Consider the following 18,925-nt stretch of genomic DNA (forward strand, 5'->3'; position numbering starts at 1 on the left):
GGTTTGTTTAGTTTTTTTGTTTGTTTATTTTTCTGAGACAGGGTCTTCCTTTGTAGTTCAGGCTGGTCTTGAACTCACTGAGCACCCCAGGTTGGGCTGGAACTCATGGCAGTCTTCCTGCTCTGGCCTCCCTAGTGCTGGGATTACAGGCATGTGCCACCACATCCGGCTTGTAAATAAGGTTTTAAAAGAATACAGAAAATATAGTAACTAAATATAAGATTTTTAAATTTTTTTTTATTTTACAGATTTTTAAAAAAACTTGCAAAACAACAATGAAGACAAAATCAAAACAACACAAAAATGATACATGACCTCAAAACAAAGTGATAGGAATTAGCAATGGTTGTTACATTACGTACTATAATCTTCAATGAAGTTGCTCAGTCCCCCAGATGTAAAAATGTAAGATTGATTTTCTTTTTTCTTGACCAGTTTTGCACTCTTGAATCTGGTAAATATAAGTTTTGTTTCCTCTGGGAATGCGTTTACCAAAAAGCAGATATTAGATTTAGGTATTAAAATAGCAAGGATTTGGGGAAAAGTCTTAAAAGGACCTTCACTTAAAATGAAAAATTAAACATAAAATGCTGTGCATGTTTAAACAGTTATGAAATCTTCAGATTGAAGGATATTGTGACAATTTACCTTGAAATATCTAACAACACAATGCCTTGCCCAGAGTATGTGCTCAAAAATATGTGCTGCTTCATTGATCCATTTACTTTTCTAATCAGAATTTTAAAATTTAGCTTAATACCAACAAAACTATTTGACACACTTTTTAAAGAAAAGTAATACTTGTAATTGACTTGCTTCTATTACTTATGTCTTGCTCATTTGTTGGTTTCTATCTTCTTCTCGGGCAGTTGAGTATCTTTATTATCATCTTCATTATCTTCCTATCTAGAAGAAAATAATCATCTGAGCATAGTTATTCAGACATACAATAAAAAAATTTCCCAGAACAGATGCTAGAGGTTTAAGAATTAGATATCATCAGATTGGTACAACCCAAGGAAACCAGTCATGGAGATTCTGTCTCCTAGTTCAGTTGACCTGTTTCTCAAATTGACATTACATGTAAGTCTCTTGCCCTAAACCGTGAAGTCAGAGGTCTGCATTTTTGATAGTTCACACCTTTTACTCACTAGCCAAAATATTAGTTTAACTCATTAAAAATTTTGCAGCTCATCAAGACCCCCAATAAAATAGCTACTGTATTACTATAATTTATTTGTCTGTGTAAGAACTTGGCAACTATAAGCATCCCTCTCCTATGGCCCATAAATAACTAATGCAAGTAGAAGGAATTCTGCTATATTTTATTCTACAACGATATTATTTTGTTAGTCAAATTCTACATCCCTATGAAGACATAGTTTCAAAAAATCTTTCAAACTATTTTTCTAACATTCAAATTTTGGGAACGCCTTTTTTTCTCAGTATTAAGAATTAACCCAGGGCCTCTTCATTGAGCTACAGTAAAAAGAACTTTATAGTCCTTGTTTTGTTTTTTTCTTTCTTTCTTTCTTTCTTTCTTTCTTTCTTTCTTTCTTTCTTTCTTTCTTTCTTTCTTTCTTTCTTTCTTACTTTCTTTTTGTCGCAGTGTCTCACTAAACTGCTAAATTACCCAGGCTAGGCTCAGATTTGCCATCCTCTTCTCTCAATCTAACTGGGATTACAGGCATGAACCCCATGTCTACTTTGGCAAATCTTTTGCTACTTTCTACCTATAATGCCATATGTAACTTCTTGAAAACTTTAAAGTTTTTCAAATTTTCATTTTCCATACTCAGTGTTCGTGTTATATTACTTTGAGGTTTTATAACAAAACTTGGTCATTGATAATCATGAAAGAAAACAGTTAGTGTGTTCTTTTAATGAAGAAAAAAATTATTACCAGGATTTAGATATGATACTGTATGATACAAATATGTCTAACTGAATACTGAACAGGACACTGAAATGTTTTCAAGGTCTAAGGAAGAACTGTTTATGCTTTCTTTCCAAGTTGTATCATTTATTTCTAATAGTTAACATGCCACCTCTGTGCAGACTGACATCTATCAGTAAAATAATAACTTTTACTGGATACTCATGCAGGCATATGCTCTGATATATTTACATAAAATTTGGCTGAGTCCAACTGTCAAAGTTTTGGTTCATACAATTACAAATAACTACACTTCTAGCATATAAAATTGGAAGTGGGTGACACTTAAAAGTGTCAGGATTACAGTGATCTCTATTCTAGGAAAATACATATTAAGAATTCAATGAGTTTAAGGGTTCCTTAAATATATGTCTCCAATTATTTAAGGAGCCCTTAAACTCATTAAATTCATAATATACATGATAGAACCATGGTAAAAACACTGCAATTTTCTGGACTTTGATCAGGATTTCAAAAATGGACAAAATATTTGAACAGACATTTTTCATCAAAGACCTATTAATGACAAATAATCATGTAAAAAGATTCTCGAGATTATTAACTATTAAGATATGCAAGTTAAAACTACAATGATGTATGATTACGCAGCCATTTCAATGGCTAAAGTTAAAAAGTGGATAACATTAAGTGTTAACAAGAATACAGAACAACAAAATTTCTCAGAAATTATTTGTTAAAATACAAAATGGTACAATTACTTTGGAAAATATTTTTGGAGTTTCTGAAAAAATTAAAAGAAACGTGATTACCAAATGACCCTATCATTTACTTCTGAGTAAAGGATTCACAAGGAAATGAAAGAATACATACATATTAAGACTTGCATACGGATGTTGATATTTTACTTATAATGGTGAAATGTTTGTCCCAGTGCAACTGTCCTGAATATCCATCAACAGATGAACAAATAAACAAGTTGTGTTATGTTCCTACAATGGAATACTACTAAGCCATAAAAGGAATGAACATTACAACAACAGTCTTGAAATAATTATACTAAGTGAAGGAAATTAGGAAAAATATTTCATGTGGTTTCATGCACATAAATTTTTAGGAAATAAAACTTAATCTGCTGTGACATTAAGCAGATAAATGGTTTCCAGGGGGGTGAAAGGAGTAAGAGGGCCAGATGACAATGAGGCAGGAGAAAACTACATGAGGAATTTTGTTGTGGTGATTATATATATTTATATATATGTAAAATTTCAATATATGTTTATTGTGTACCAGTTACAGCCCAATAAATCTCTTAAAATAGAATGAGAAATGTCAAAAGAAACTGATGACTAAAAGAATCAAGAGATGAATGGAATAAAATGTGAAACTGACAAAAGGACCTGCAGTTAGACACCAATGGCATAAATAGTACCTGTAGGCAAGGTTAAGGTAAAATCAATGACTTTCTTTTCAACTTTAAAGGGTACAACTGGACTGTATTTTGCCAGCGGGAAAGGTCTTCTTGAACTTGGCTGTATCTGAAGCTCCATTCAGAGAAATATAAGAGAAGGAACTGTGTAAAGACTTACACAGAGAAATGCATTTGCAACTTTGTCACTATGATAGTTCTAGATCCTCCAGTCCTGTCTAAACACTAGATGTTTTCTACTTAACCAATACTTGACCATAAATACAAATTTCAAACTACATGACCAAAAACCAAACCAAACATTAGTTTATGTAACAATGCAGGGAAACTCATGATGGAAGCTGGTGGGGGTTACAGAGTGATTAACTGAATCATGGAAATCTTACATCCGTTAAGTTTTCACATGTCTGATGCTCCTAAAATCAGTACCCACGTGCTAAGTCACATTCTGTCTCTCCTACTCAGAAATTCACTCCAGGCTTTCTCTGCTCTTTCTTACACCCTATCAACCTCTCCCTCTTGAGGAACCTATATTGATCTAAAAACAAAGCAAGAGTGTGCAAACATATTGTATTCTTCAGTCCTAATAAAAGCATCTTATGGTCACAAACACTTGCCATGTGTTTACTCCCCTTTGTACTTAGCTCTGCCAAAGGTTTGACTCTACTTGTATCTTGAATGTCTGTTCAAGATTTCTATTTTATATCATGCTGTTCAGGCTTTTATCCATAGGATTCTATGAACTTGTTCTCTCATTATCAACAATAACGTCTGCTTTGCTAAATCCAATGGCCAATTAGTTCTTTCTTCTCAGAGTTACTTTAATTGCATTCACTTTCTTAGTGATCTCATCTAGCCTCATACTTCAAATCCCAAATATGAAAGTCCAAGTCTACAACCAAGACCTCTTCTCAACTTCAATTCACACACCCGCTGCTTTAACATTTCTCTTATGAAAGTCTAAAAGACATCACAAAGCCAATGTGTCCAAAACTACTATAGCCTTTAGTACACAAGACTAACTTCATCTCTTGGCTTCAATTTTTCCCACTGATGAGAACTCTGTCCTTCAGTTGCTCAGGAAGCTTTTATAGTTGTTTAGCTTTGTTTTGTTTGTTTTCTGAGACAGGGTCAGTCACACTATGTAGTTCAGGCTGGACTTGAACTCACTGTGTAGCCCAGGATGGCCTTGAACTCCCAGTGATCCTACTGCCTCAGCCTCCTGAGTGCTGGAATTACAGGTGTGTGGTACCACATCTGGCTTGCAAGTTTTTTGATAACCCTTTTTGCTTACATAGCAAGTTCAGTTCCTCAAGAAATACTCATGGCGTGAAATGCAACAACTGCAACAACGAAAGGTTCTGATGTCACCTCTCACATTACCTCTAACTGAGCTGCCATCCACAACGACCTGTACCATCATGGTGGCTCCCAAATGGCGTCCCTGTTGTGGCCTGCCATTTCCTTCTGCCTACTAACAAAGCGGCTAGCGTAACCCAATGAAAATGTGAAGGAAATCTTACTACTCTTCTGCTCAAACTTTGTCAGGGCTCTTCTTTTCACCAAGTCAAAGCCAAAGTGCTTACTAGAGATGACCTCCCCTGGTCCTCATCACAGACCTGAGCTTGCCTTCTAGAACTCTTCCCTCCCTCCTTCCTTTGAGGTCACGTTGATTCTCTCCCTGTTTTTAAAGCATACAATCTTTATCTTCTAAAGGTATCATTATGATTTATGTCTAGATTTCCTCCCCAAACCCTCCATACAGGCAGAGCTTTTGAAACACGATTGGATTATGGGGCACAATAGTGGACTCGCTCTTAGGAGATAGGATCTGAAAGAAGAGCCTGGTACTGACCTGGAAGAGCAGTTCTCCCTCCCTGCCTTCTCCCTTCCCTCTCTGACTCATGGCTGACATGAAGTGAGCTTTTCCTCTACCAGATCTTTCTGCCTTAGAACCAGCTGACTATGGACACAAACCACTAGGAAAGTTGAGCCAAAATAATCCTCTTCCTTACTTTGTGGGTGCCTGGTACTTTGTTCAAAAGAGAAGAAATGGCTAAGACAGGTATCTTAGCTCTATTCGACAAGCAAGGAGATTTATCACTTTCTAAACCATATATCCTCTAATATTTATGTATGTGTGTGCATGTGTATGAGTGTCTGTATATATGAATGTACATACATGTATGTATATATATATACATGTAAATGTACATATACTTTTTCTACTTCATAAACTTGTATTTTAAAAACTTTTTAAATTTATCAGGATGCTTTCTCTTTACACTGGTTTTTGGATTGTAATAATTTTCAGTGAAGGGAGAAAATAAATATGATAAAGCAAAAACAAACATAAATGGTTTTAAAGTACTTATATAATTTTGCTACCTTTGTTAATGTAATATTAAATTTAAATGTCTTTAAATAAATGTTTTCAGATGAATTCTAAATGATTAGAAAAAGTGTTCAAATTTTTAAAAAGTTGATTAAAAAGTAATAATGTAACTAGCAATTAATAAACAATAAAAGGTTGTACTTTTTCTTTTACCTGGATGAATGAACTTATTTGTAAGTTCATTGGCAATTATTCTGGAATAGATCAGATAATAAAATACGGTAGAGGGGCGGTTGAGAATTTGAATCAGAGTATCAGGACACGAGCTTAGCTCTAAAACAAGCACAGTGACCATGGCCAAGTTACTTAACCTGGGTTAAGTTACTACCTGTAAGATGAACTTACTTGGAGAAAGTACAGGTAAAAACTATTGAGAAATTATTAAAAACTGTAACTCAAAGTCCTGTTAATTATCTTCCTTTTGTTTTGACATATATGTAGCAACTCTAATAAATTATAAGCAAAATTGTTAGAGATATTTTGGAAACTTAATTTCTATAGACAAAATGTTAGGTACCTTTATTACCTAAGAGTACACATGTGGATAATTTTTTAGTGTTTTGCAATCATTTTTCTTAAGAATTAATTTCAAGTGCATTACTATGAAACTATCTGTTCATAAAAATGGAAAGAACAAAAACCTATGGTGAATGTGAATACTGAGTTAATGATGCTTCCTACCCAATTCATAAGAGAATAAAATACTATTTTACATGTATGTATGTGCATATGCATGTAAATGTATATATGCTTCGTACAAAGATAAATCTTTCAACCAGAGTAGATCTTGCTTTGTACAAAGAAAGAATGAACTTGCTTTGTACAAAAGATTGTTAAATGACATTAGAATCATTGAACACATCTGCAAAGAAAGTATAGATTCAAATTTCCTAAAAATCCATGAGAAATCATTGTACAAACTGCAAGAGTCAATTAATCATCTAATCATATGTATCATAGCCAAATATTTAGAATTTTAGAGAACAATGTGGGAATAAAATTGATCTTTGAAATAACTTTTGATCTTTCTCTTCTTCTTTTCTTTCCAAAGAGTGTGAAAGTGTTTCATCAATACAATCATCCCAAATTTACATTTAATGAAGTTTAATTGATAAGCAGATAGTGGTTATAAATATTCTAAAAATGTTACCCACAAGAGAAATATAAAGATAAAAAATAATAATTTAAACAGTCAAAATAATTCTAGCTACCAGTGAACACTATACCAGTCATAAAGCCTAATGGTTATACATGGATTACTGCCTCATATTTTCAAAACCCTTTGTTACAGAGGCTAAAAATAAGTCTTACCCAGGTTAAGTAACTTGGCCATGGTCACTGTGCTTGTTTTAGAGCTAAGTTCGTGTCCTGATACTCTGGTTCAAATTCTCAACCGCCCCTCTACTGTATTTTATTATATGATCTATTCTAGAATAATTGCCAAGCATTTAAGGAATGAAATATTTAGAATTACGAATAGAAAAGAGACAAATACGTTAAACCATTTCTATGTGCCTGACATGATGTTAAGTTTCTAGGAAGTTATCTCATTATTTATCTTTTTGTGCATATTTGGTAAAAAACCTTTATGAGAATGTAAGTCCTGAGATTTGTTTGGAGTTAAGCAATTGAAGATGAAAAAATAAATAAGAGTGATTAAAGATTTGGAAAGTAATACTTCTAATAAGAAAACATGAAGTCTTATTTGTTTAGAGAAGAAAGATTGTTAAGGAGAAACTAATAAGAATGTTGAGATATCTTAAAAGCTATTTTGTAAATGTATGAGAGTAGGATTTTGTAATTTTGTCAGGCCAGAATAAACAGAAGCAAAGCTAATTACATGGGGGAGGAGGCGGGGGAGGTTATAGAATTCCCAGGGAGACTCAAGAAGCACTGGGCGGGTGCTCATATAATGTTGAACAACCAGCATATAGCAGGACTAGAGGCAGAGATAGAGGCAAGATAAAGATATGCAAGTTATTTTAGGAAAGCAGTTATCTTAATCCTCATTCCATTCCAGTCCAGTGTTTTCCTTGGAGAAAAGAAATAAATATATATGCATACAAATTCAATCCTGGTTTCCAATCTGTGAGTTATATCGACCTGTCTCTATTTTCAAAGAAGAGATCTGAAATTCAGAGTAAAAGAAATATTGTCAGTTTCACATTGTAACTAATGGAAGTCAATGAAAGCAGTTTATAGAGGAAAAAAATTAAACACAAATCACTAGAATTTGGGTGAATTTAGTTTTAATGTAGAATTCACCACTTTGTATCATTTGAGAAAAAATAACTTCCTAATGCTTTATCTACAAAATAAAAATAAAAACACACACAAAGACTATCAGGAAGTTGAAATGGGCATAGTGTCCATGGAAGTAGTTTAAATATGAATATAAATATGCTTTAAAGAATTATAAAAAGAATGAACTTCCTTCTTTGTGTATGCATTGAAGGTTAAATTAAAAGAATTCAGATGTTCATCTTCTTATCAGTAAGGTTTTGATCTAATTTTTTTTGTCTTTTTTGAGACAAGGTCTTCCTATGCAGTTCAGGCTGGACTCGAGCTCACTTTGTAGCACTGGCTGGTTTTGAATGCTCAAGGATCTTCCTGACTCAGCCTCCTGAGTGCTGGGATTATAGGCGAGAGCCACCACACCTGGCCCGATCTAAATTTTTAAAACTGTTCCTGCTAACACATTTTTATTTGAATATTTTTCATGTTGTGATTCATGTATGGTAAAAGTAATTTTTGCTCTTTGATATGTCTCTATAATAGTTTGTGTTCTTCACTAATTTTGAGAGATTTTAGGGAGCAGTAATTATACATCATCAAAATATTTCTCCAAGTTATCACCTTTGCAGTGTTCTGAGGGAGTTTAACAAATATGGTCATTGTGATATCTGAGGACCAGCCTGCTGTTATAAAAATGGGAACCAACTCAGCACATGCATTAGCTATGAGAAGTACTTACAGTTTCAGAGAAGAGGCTGGATGTTAGCGCAAACGGACTTGACATTTCTCATACCTCCATGTATGCTACTCATCTATCAAATCAAAATTAGAATTAGTCTTAAATTTCTAGTTACTAAAGCTCTAGAAATCTGCAATCTCCATGTAAATCCAACAATGAGATTAATCTGATCATCACCATCTGAGAAAAATGCTTCAGCCACAAATAGCAGTAGGTTCCACTGATTGTAAGCAAAGTAGAAGGGAGACTTTACCGAGCAATTTCAACCAAACGAGATAATTAAACTCAGAGATGCTGTTTCCTACCGCTCTCTTATAAACAGTGAAGCCACCCCACTGGCCCCTCCACAACCTGGATGTCCCAAAGCCATATGCCCCTTCTGTCCTTCCACTTTCCCTACAGAGAATGCTGGCTCATAAAGGAGAGAGAACTGTAGAACCTTTTTCCTGAAGTGACTTGAGCATTTGTATTTGTGACATCTTATTATAAGACAAGCTAACATCTATTATTAATTGATGCACTAATTAAAGCCATACTTGCAGTTTCCATGAGCTTATTCCCTAAATTCTCCAGAGTTAGCTGTCTGGTTTTAATCAAAACCAAATGGTAGTCCAAGTTCCCAGCCTGGAGCAGCTAGGAGGAAGTCCTTCAGTGGAGGCACAAGAAAGCAGCAAAGATAAACAGATGATAGTTCACAAAATTTGTGTCGGACCAAGGATACAGATACTGGGAGCCGCGTTAGAGATGTGATTCAGAGACTCGGTCAAGCTAAGATAGAAGCAGTTGCAAGTGTTTAATGTCAGCAAGACTCTTAATATGATCAAGATGGAGTCTGTCTTCTGCTTTTCCAGCACTGGATTTGTGTAACTCTGGAGAATTCTGGCTAGAGGTAATGCAGCATACGCTGTAACACAAACTGAACTACTTGATTCTGTGAAGAATTCTTGGGATCACAGAGGACTGGACAAAAATACTCAACTTACTGGATTCTCTGGATTTCACAGATTTTCTCAGGTACAGCATATAAGCCTGCAGGGTTTTCAGTTTTAACTGATATTTTTAAAGGTTTGAAATTTTTAGAATACTAATGATATTGAAACCCTAAATTCATGTTGCTATGTTAAAAGGTTTTTTGAAATGAGAGTTAGTAAAGATACTTTGAGCAAGCTGTGTATATATATTTAATACGGTGGAAAAGTGGGAGATAGGGAGGGAACTATGTTTTTCTTTCTCTCTTTTTCTCTCCCCTCCCTTTTCTCATAAGCAGTGTGGGATAGAAAAAGCTCTAGGACTTTATGACTCTCTAGCTAATCACCTCAAGAGCTCTGACAAACTCACTTCAGTTCTGTGTAAAATCAGAACTCCTGAAATGCCTAGGCTGCTCAGCCCTCTCCCCCTCCCCTCTGCTTCGCAGTCTTTCTCACATGCACACTTCTCAGAGGCAGGAAATACTTTCCAGGCAATCTGGGCCTGGTTGTGGAGGCCCCTTTCGCAAAACATCAGTCTGAATTTAGTAGACAGAAGTCACTGGGAACGCCTTGACAGAATCCGGCTTTAGCTGAGGCTGCCTCCAGCTGCGGAGGGTGTTTTTGTTAGAATCACACTCTGCATAAAACTGCTTAGAATAGAGTCATGCTCTCAACTACGATATGTGAACTTATGTTTTGGAGAAGCTAACGGGACGGACTTCTTTCCTAGCCTGAGTTCTGAACCATGTCGTGCCTGGCGCTGCAGCTCCTCGTAGGAGTATAGGTAAGAGCTACGGGGCTTCTTTATGCTTTAAGGGTTCTGCGGAGAAGCAGTGTGAGAATAATGACAGCATCTTGCACTCACTTGGTGACTCCCCAGGTCTAAGAGCTAAATCCTGGAATTAGAAGAGAAAACGTTAGGTAGAGCACTGAGTCAAATCCTTTTAACAGAATGTCATCCCTAAAATATGAGCCATAAAATTTTACTCTTGTGCTTCACAAAGTAACATTTTATCTTGATCCTTCTTTATCCTTAGCTCACTTATTAGTAGATCTGTAAGGACTATTCTTCTATTATTTGGCATAATATGAAACAAATGCATCTTCTCACATGAAAGTATGAGGTGTGAGTGAATTCTTCCTTCTCTGCTTCTTTTGCCAAGAAGAGGAGGGAGCACTAAAGTGACTTTTTCTTAATAAATCTCCAAAGAATATTTTGTGCCTGATGTAAGACTAGGAAGGTTGTATTCTTCAATATTTTCCCAAACCAATGTTCACCAATATACATCTTAAAAATAGCATTTATAAAAAAGCAAACATAAAATTTCAGAAATTATTTCTGTAGTAACTGGTATTTAATCTTAGAAATTTAAATATCAGAATTGCCTATAACTTATAGTAAATTTTCTGCATTTACTGCTAAGACCACATTTTGTGCGAATATTTGCGTTAAGTAAATGACACTCATTACTGTTTCAACACGGATTATTATTTTGAAACAGCCAAAATCAGGACAATCATACAAAAACCGATCATTTGTCCATACTTCATGTAATCATATGTTTGTCTTGGATTAAAATCTCTTGAAACTGTCTTAATGTTTAAATATTCAATCTATAAGGAAAGACATTGAGTAATGGCTGAAACAGTGTGGGCTTATATACATAATATGCTACTATATTTGTGAATACTTGCAATGAAAATTACTATTTTTTAGAAATAATATGAAATAGTATGTAAAGGGAAAAATATTCATGGAAAAAATCTGCTAGACAAACACAAGACATACCAAATGAAAGATGAAGGGCAATTTTGACAGATCATAGGAAATCAAGCAGTGATTTTAATTATAAACTTTTGTGTAGTACGAGGTGACTACTTACTGTAGTAGCTACTTTGTTCTTAATCTCTATGCTATGATAACTTTTACTGATGACTTTTAATTATTTGCTAATAATTTAAGACTTCTAAAATATAAGAAAAATGATTCTTGAAGTCTTAAAAATGAAAATCCAAGGTTGGCACGTAGTCTAGTGGTAGAGTACTTGCTACCATGGGCAAAGCTCTGGGTTCAATCCCTAGAATACTGCAAAAAAAAAGTAATTCTGACTTATCTAAATAGTGATTTCAGAAAATTCCTGAATAGAACATCAGGGAAAGAACATAAGAGCTTATGACTTCTGACACTCTTGAGGTTGCCAACAAGGAAATTGAGGAGTAACATTCAAAAATGACCTGTCCAAGGTCATCCCAATGGCCAGTAGAAGAAATGACAGTGGAACTACAGTACTCTGATTGATAATTTACATATTCTGACAACACAGTATCTTTCTGCCAAATAATTATGCATAATGAAGTATGATCAAATCTAATATAAGGCTGCTTTGCAGGAAGAGAATTGGAATTCCTCTTTTAAAAAGATTTAAAACCACACCAGTGTTAGTAATTTGGAAAAAAAATCATATTAAAAGAAAGAACCAAAGTCACTCAACAATGAAATTTTCTCAAATGCAAAAATTTTCCTTCAAAAATTTATTATGCTTTAAACAAACACTGTAAAGGTGTAACATACTGTAACTATTTTCTTATATTTCATGCTTATGCCAAGAACATCAAACCTTATGTTAATATTTCATTAATTTCAAACTAGTGCTTCCAAAAATAGATCTAGAAGAGAGCTTGACTATTTCATAACCTTGTATTCAATTGATATCAGAAAAAACTACCCCAACCAAGTGACTTGCAGAAATAATTTTACAACTGCCATTAGAAACTTCTAAGGATCTTATGTATCCAGACAGTCTTTCTTTTCTGTAACCTAAATGTCTATTGCTTTAGCCTATTTGTAGTTCTATGTATTTTTCTGCTTCAGTGGAAATATAAAAGCCTAAGAAGACACATGAAAACATTAGTGTACACTTCTAGGTCAATTAAATCCAGATATTTCATCTTCCTTTCTACTCCATATTCTCAATTATTTGATTCTTTGAATCACATCCACTCTGATCTTTCTACAAAGTCCTTTAGTTGCAAAATAAAGAATATTTTACAGCACCTTAATAAATGATAGTGCAGTAAAAATAGAATAGGCTCATTCATGTGTCCTACATAATGACAGTATATGTTGCTGGGCATATAGAAACACTACTTTCTCATAAAATGCTCTCTGCTAGTAAATGCCCTTTGTTTAGAGAGAATATATGTCATAACACTGTTGTTTGGTTTGTTTACTTGTTCGTTTACTTTTTGCCATTTTCATGAATTAGATTGAGTTTCTAACTTGAAACACTGTTCAAGGTTCTTTCCAGTGCCATCAAAACTACATTACCAGAATGAAGACTAACTGTAGTAAAGTACTAGTCTATAAAACTGCCTGGGTAATTACTAGAGGATCTAGTTAAAGACAGCATCTCATTTCGGTTTTTTTCTTAATGACATTATAATTTTAAAAAAAGGTTTTTTTCATGCTGTATACCTTGCTATAAATTCTTAAGACATGGTTTAATTTTCTTTATAAAGGATTGGGTCTTAAATGCTTAAAATAAGTCTAAAATGTATGATTTGCATTTTGATTTTGTTCCTTCTTGGAAAAGGAATGAACTGGTGTCAATATCATCTTACAGTGGAAATGACTCTTTAGAAACCATCATACAGCAAAGTTCCAAGTAAGAAATGACCTAAAACTGAATGAAGGTTTGCAATATTAAAATAAGGAAATGTCAAAATTGTACACGAGAATGGGTCCCTTAAAGCACAATTTACTTCAAGCAGGTTTACTGATTAGCACAGCTCTCTATTAGCTTTAGGGTGAGAATTTGTTTTTATGGTTCTGTGTTGGCATTAAAGTGCTGGTTACCTCAGAGTTTTGAGAAATGCTTGGGCTTAGTTATTAAGGACATTAAACAAAATAAGGGAAGCAAAGACCCTGAAAATTAGTTAACAAAAGCAGTGGGTGACTTTGATTCAGTGGATTATAAACTATATAGAAGTGAATTAGAAAGTCTTAAAGAGGGCCTCAGATGCAAAAACCCTGAAAGACAATATATACATTCAGAACACTGTCCATGCTGCTTGAGAGACAGGTGGAAAACAGTGTTGCTGCTCTTTGTACATATATGTATATATATGAAAATATTATTCTTATGTCACATTAGTAGCAAAGTGTTTTATCAACACAGTGCAAATAATTCAAAGAGAAAATCAATTTTGCTAACAGAAATGAAATAGAAGTTCACCGAGCAAGTTTAGGACCTTGTTTAGAACCATGTTTTTTTTTTTTTCCTCCAAATTAGAAAAATATCTAACATAGTAGGAACTGTCAATACCTGTTTGCAAACAAATAAATGTGGAATGAGTAGGCAAACAAGAAAAGCAGAGTTAAAGAGTGGGAGTATGTGAGAGTGGAACTTTTATTTTATTCTCCAGACATCCAGTAAGGGTAGAGTAATAATTGTTAAAGGGGAAGAAAAATGAGTGATTGGCAAAGTCATCAGAGGTCGAGGCCAGAGGTTAACTACACTCCTTTAAGATGGCATTACAAGTTTATTAAGGACCAGAAGTATGAATTTCCAGAAATAGTTCCACACTGGAAGTTACATGAGGCCAGTGAGAGCAGAGTACTATTGATTTTTCCACAATTGAACTGCGATCGTATATTGTAAACTCACGGGCAGAGTCAGAACACTGGCTTTGAGTCACCTTTGCTACTTAATCTCCTCTCATTTGAATCATCACATTTCACTTTTTGGTCTAATCACAGCTATACTGAGATAATATGGGCAAGCAAGGGGTCATTCCGGATTGTTCTCATCTACAGAGTCTCTAGCTTACCTTGCAAAGTATAGGAGCCTTTCTCATTACATCAGCATTGCCATCAGGGCCACCATCATGGTTCTTGTGGTGTCACTTAGCATCAAGTGAATGCTTCCCATGTGCCTTGAGGTAACTCCTCAACATATATTATCAGCTCACTGATGTGTGAACTCAGCACTATTATTTTCCCAACCAAGTTTTCATTCTTTCCATTACAGATATGAGAAAACTGAGACATAAAGATTTTAGACAATTAAATCACCAGAAAAAAAAAATTCTTTAACAGCTATCTTGCTTTTACACACAGAAAAATATAACTCCTGCCCACCAAAAGGTGTTTGACCTTAAGCTAATTACATAGTCCTCCCAAAGTTTCTCCCAATTAAATTAGGGCAATGATAGTATTTATATCATAGAACAGTGATCACCCAGTTCTTTTGGCACCAGGGACTAGTTTCATGGTGGAAGCCAGTTTTTCCAAAGACAGGGTTTGGAGAGGATGGATGGTTTCGGGATAGATTCTGATAAAGAGTGCATAACCTGGGTCCCTCTTACCACTGCAGTTCACTCTCAAGAGAATGTCATGGTGCTGCTGATCTGACAGGAGGCCAGGAGCAGGTGGCAATACCAGCAACGGGAATCAGCTCTAAATACAGAAGAACTTGACTTGTTTGCCTGCCACACATTTCCTGCCATGTGGCTGAGCTCCTAAGAGGCCACAAAGCTGTATTTGTTCATAGTCCAGGGTTGAGGACCCCTGTCATAGGATATTTGTGAGCATTATTAGTAAAAGACAGTATGAGTAACATGCCAAGTACAGTACCTGGGCCACTAGATATGCTGCTTAATGGAAGCATGTTTTACTATCTTTATTATAAAAAATGTCTAGTGTCTTTCTTCAATATTACTTAGGTATATAGATAAGCACCTATGCTGAAGATAAACTCAAATGCACCTAGTTGATAAATATGATGAAATTACAGGTATTAAGCATGGAAGACAAAAGCTATTACAAGCATTGGCCCCTTGGAGCATACTAAGTTTACAGAGATGATTAAATTCCCAGCAATTTGGTGTTTCTGATTTCTGGAAAATTGTGTTTATGGAATAACTGAAAGCTCAGTCCTCTGTTGTCATTTTGCTATCCAAGCACCTTTGTCATTGTAGCCGTATCTTTATTTACACTTAGTGATTACTCTCTACTGTTAGAGTGTTCTTAGAAATGATAGCAAAGCTAAAAATAAAGTGACCACTTAAAGCAGAGCCACATCTCACTATGATGATGATAAAACATTATAACACATGTCTCTTAGTGAGCAGAAATATCTTTTTGTAATGAGGCAAAACCACATTTCAGTCCCACTACTTTGTCATCCAAAAGGAAAAAGGGGACGGGGAGCCAAGCTTTTAACATTTAAGCTATTTCCTGTTGCATGAAAAAGTCCAACTGAGAGAAGCTCAGAGTAAAGGAAATATGTCTTTTGATTATAAAGAATTCTGTAGAAAAGAGATATCATGCAAAAATGATTGTTCACTAACGAATTTATTTGTGGAACTCATTGAAGGCATACTGTTTCTAAATGCCCCAAGTGGTCTTCATAATATGGAATGCTATTATTGAGAAGGCTGTGTACCTTTTAAAAGATTAAATATGGAGACCCTCCCCAGAGTAGGTATCTAGAAATATTACAGCCATGAGGCAATATTGCCTTTCAGGAATGTGATAATTCAGGGATCTACTGGAAACCATATATCTGCAGAAAAGTCTTATTGATAGCAGAAAAAATATCACGAAGTGTTCCAAAATTTCCTCAAATTACAAGTGGGTTTCTTAAGAAAATGTTAAGAGAGTCTCTATAACTGGTTGCCCAGAGCTATACCGTGGGTGGTAAGTCAAACACTGCCAGGACCTGAACTCCTCCCTGCAAGATAATTAGATGCTACTCAGGAACCTGGAGGTAAAAATAGGGCACCGCCAAAATAATACCTTACAATTTTGTAACACCCTGCTCTTTTCTGATGAGCAGACTTCTATTAGATTGAAAGGGTTAATTTTCAAATTTGCCTTAATTCCTGGAGTAACTCTATTCTGAGAGCAAAGAATGAAAAAAAAAGCCCTCCAAGTTTTATAAAAAGGCTGAGATACACACCAAAGTAGGTTAACATTAAAGGAATATTTTTCATTTTAGTGTTTACTTCATTTTTCTTCTGGAAATTGAAAACTGATGGAAGGTTGGGTGCGTCTCTTAGGAAATGTAGTATACTACTTACTCTATCTGGGTGATCATCTAGTTTTATTTTGTAATTTTCTAAAGTTTTCTAAAGTTCGAGGATGACTTTTAGACTGCTTAAAGACTTGGAAGCATCCAAATAATATATATTTATTATTAAACAGTTTACTAATAAAGAATTTGGGCTGAACTTTATGGTTTCCCCAAACCACTAATGAGGAATCAATTTCACCACGGAATACTTTAAAGAGAAAACACTGATTGTCTTTTCCTAAAGGTTGATTATCTTCACTAAACTTATGCTTTTTAAAAATATGTTGTCTTTTCTGCTGTTTGTGCATGTACATAACAGAAGTTTTAAAAAATCACATCTGCTTGAAGTTTTCTTGCTCTTCCTAAGCGTCTCGCTGGTGTTCCCTTAGTTGGACAATGAGAAGCACTCTTCTTCAGTTTACTGAATTGGAGGGCAGTGGGAAGTTTCACCAACGTGTCCAGCCTAGCAAAATCATTACCATTTTGGCCTCCACATTGCTCACTGTAATGAAGATTTACTCTGGCACAGTGAGTGCACATTTACACTATGCTGCAATTGTACCTGTTTCTTAATCATCCCGTGGTTGTCTACCTTAATTATCTATTCTGTGTCTAGGGCCATGTACTAGGTACAAATGTGACTCCCTGAGGGGAGGCTGAAATATATTAAGATTAAAACTCACTACGAATGTTTAGATTCCCCTGGCCTCCACACCACCAATGTAACCCCGACCATTAGCAAAGAAAAAAAACCTGTCGATTTTGAGATGTTCTTCTCTTGTCTCAGATGCATTTTCTTCTTCCAAAAGCACATTTTAGAAAGGGTGATCTACTTCCAAGGAAAAAATGATTATTTATCTCATATCTTCTTTTATTCTCTCCATGACTGATTACTTGCTCTGTAGTAACTATAGCATATGCTTTCTGCAATAGTAGGAGCAGAACATAACCTAGAATTTGAACATACAATGGGTAAGGATGAAGGAAAATTTTTAAAGAGAGAACAAACTCTAGCCACCTAAGGGAAAACCAGGGACACACTTATTTTCACTTCCAATAAGTGAAAAGTGTCAAAGTGCTTAAGAAAAAGCCCAAGAGTCAATCACATATTTATTTATTTGTTCATATTTCAACTGTATACATATAGTATATACAAACATAAAGCCCAAAGGGCAAACATGTGTTCATTTGTTTATAGTTATATATGTGTATGATTATCTGTAGTCCTAAAAAGTAAGATACCCACTTTTGAGCAAACAAATTAAAATGTTATCATCTTTTCAAGTACTGTGAGGTGTCTAGACATTGAGACCACTGAAAACTACTCTTTTTTCTATATAGTAACTGATTGAATGCACTTTATGTAATATTTTCTGGACTTTAAATTTCTTTTCAGATAACACTTCACTCAGAATGCCAAACCTAAATTCAGGAATTTCCAAAAATGCTGGGGTGAAGAAAGGAAATCATCACAAAAGGAAAAAGAAAACACCTAGAAATCTCATGAAACTTCACTGACATTCATGACTAGAGATCAGTATCCCAGAGGACACCTTTAGCTCACTAACAGCATGAGGTTACTCTTTGTGTAATCGTGAAGGAATGGTCTGGTGAGTGGAGAAGGGACAGGAACATTTTGATCCTATTATGGAGAATCTCAAGTCTCTGCATCAACTCAATCTCCAAATTATTACCATAGAATGTATTAACATTAGGTGATCACTTAACATGATTTCTGAGAATCAGAGGAAAGGTTTTTTTTCTATCTCAAACAATATTTACCTGATATTTACTTGTATATTTCTAAGCAATATAATTAGGATAAGACTTTTTCCATTTTAAATATATTTTAATTTCTTACAATAGAAGGTGAATATTTACCTCTGCGCAACTTTTATTTTCCCCACCACCTCTAACATTACTCTTCATAACACCTTATGTAGTAAAAAATAATTTTTACATTATCATTGCCTATGTCGGTATTTACACTAGTACCCACATTCACAAATTTAATTCATTCCAAGGTTCTGGAGAAAATCACCATGGTCATGTTAGTCACCCAATGCAGAGCTCACAAAGAGAAACACCATTTTGCTAAACACTTCTGTTTTCAAACCAGATTATTCTCAAGCAGAAGTGTTTGTGAAGCAGGGTATTATTGTATTTGTATTATTTTGACTCCATAAAAA

General features: G+C 34.8%; 1 protein-coding gene and 1 long non-coding RNA gene across 4 annotated transcripts in view; one reads left to right on the forward strand and one right to left on the reverse strand.

Moving 5' to 3' along the window:
• Positions 1-835: 835 nt before the first annotated feature.
• On the reverse strand, positions 836-9,308 carry LOC102015615. The gene is made up of 3 exons (XR_263144.2): positions 9,229-9,308; positions 8,693-8,765; positions 836-906 (listed from the first exon to the last, which is right to left on the reverse strand). It is a non-coding gene; the product is annotated as an uncharacterized LOC102015615 (long non-coding RNA).
• A 295-nt stretch (positions 9,309-9,603) lies between these two features.
• Positions 9,604-18,925, forward strand: part of Dlc1 (DLC1 Rho GTPase activating protein) — a 381,773-nt gene continuing 372,451 nt past the window's right edge. Inside the window, exons 1-2 of one of the 3 annotated variants that reach the window (XM_013521500.1) lie at positions 9,604-9,706; positions 10,391-10,444. The gene's annotated coding sequence lies outside the window, so the exon portion shown is untranslated. Of the gene's footprint in view, positions 9,707-10,169; positions 10,445-18,925 lie in introns of those variants that run through there. The other 2 variants (XM_013521501.1, XM_005398346.2) reach the window with 2 other exon arrangements.

This window comes from Chinchilla lanigera, unplaced genomic scaffold (assembly GCF_000276665.1).
Source record: "Chinchilla lanigera isolate Chin_1 unplaced genomic scaffold, ChiLan1.0 scaffold00062, whole genome shotgun sequence".
In the NCBI taxonomy this organism is placed as follows: domain Eukaryota; kingdom Metazoa; phylum Chordata; class Mammalia; order Rodentia; family Chinchillidae; genus Chinchilla; species Chinchilla lanigera.